Source organism: Etheostoma spectabile, chromosome 7, assembly GCF_008692095.1.
Source record: "Etheostoma spectabile isolate EspeVRDwgs_2016 chromosome 7, UIUC_Espe_1.0, whole genome shotgun sequence".
Lineage (NCBI taxonomy): Eukaryota > Metazoa > Chordata > Actinopteri > Perciformes > Percidae > Etheostoma > Etheostoma spectabile.
The window spans coordinates 10,016,395-10,016,809 of record NC_045739.1 but is presented as its reverse complement, the minus strand read 5'-3'; the positions used below and the strand labels follow the sequence as shown (position 1 = coordinate 10,016,809).

The following is a 415-nucleotide window of genomic DNA, read 5'->3' as shown; positions in this document are numbered from 1 at the left end:
AGCCTCAAGGATCATTAAGGTCCGCCTAGAAAATGTTTCCGCCATTTAGAATTTTTTGAAAACACATTTTTGAGATCTCCTCCTACTCCGATTTTCACCAAATCTTTAGTGAATCAACAATGGATCTAACATATTACAAGTTGTATAAAGCATGTCCATGAACCACGCCCTGAAAATCTCATTCAAATTGAACAAAGCACAGTGTGGTAGAACCCTTCTATTTTTTCTGTTTTAGTTATAATTATTATTATTATTTGTTGTCTGATCTGTTACACAGTAGCGGTCTGCTGTTAGCCTCTACCAGAAAGCTAACAATGTTAGTTTAGCTGACAGCTAATTTGGCTAACCGCTAGCTGACAGCTTGATTCAGCCTAAAATAACGTACTCAAACTAAACAGTGGGAAAAGCAGGCTAC

General features: G+C 37.1%; 1 protein-coding gene across 2 annotated transcripts in view; it reads right to left on the bottom strand.

Annotated features, from left to right (window-relative positions):
* Positions 1-415, bottom strand: part of lrp1ab (low density lipoprotein receptor-related protein 1Ab) — an 87,639-nt gene that overhangs the window by 18,633 nt on the left and 68,591 nt on the right. The gene's annotated exons all lie outside the window — the stretch shown is intronic.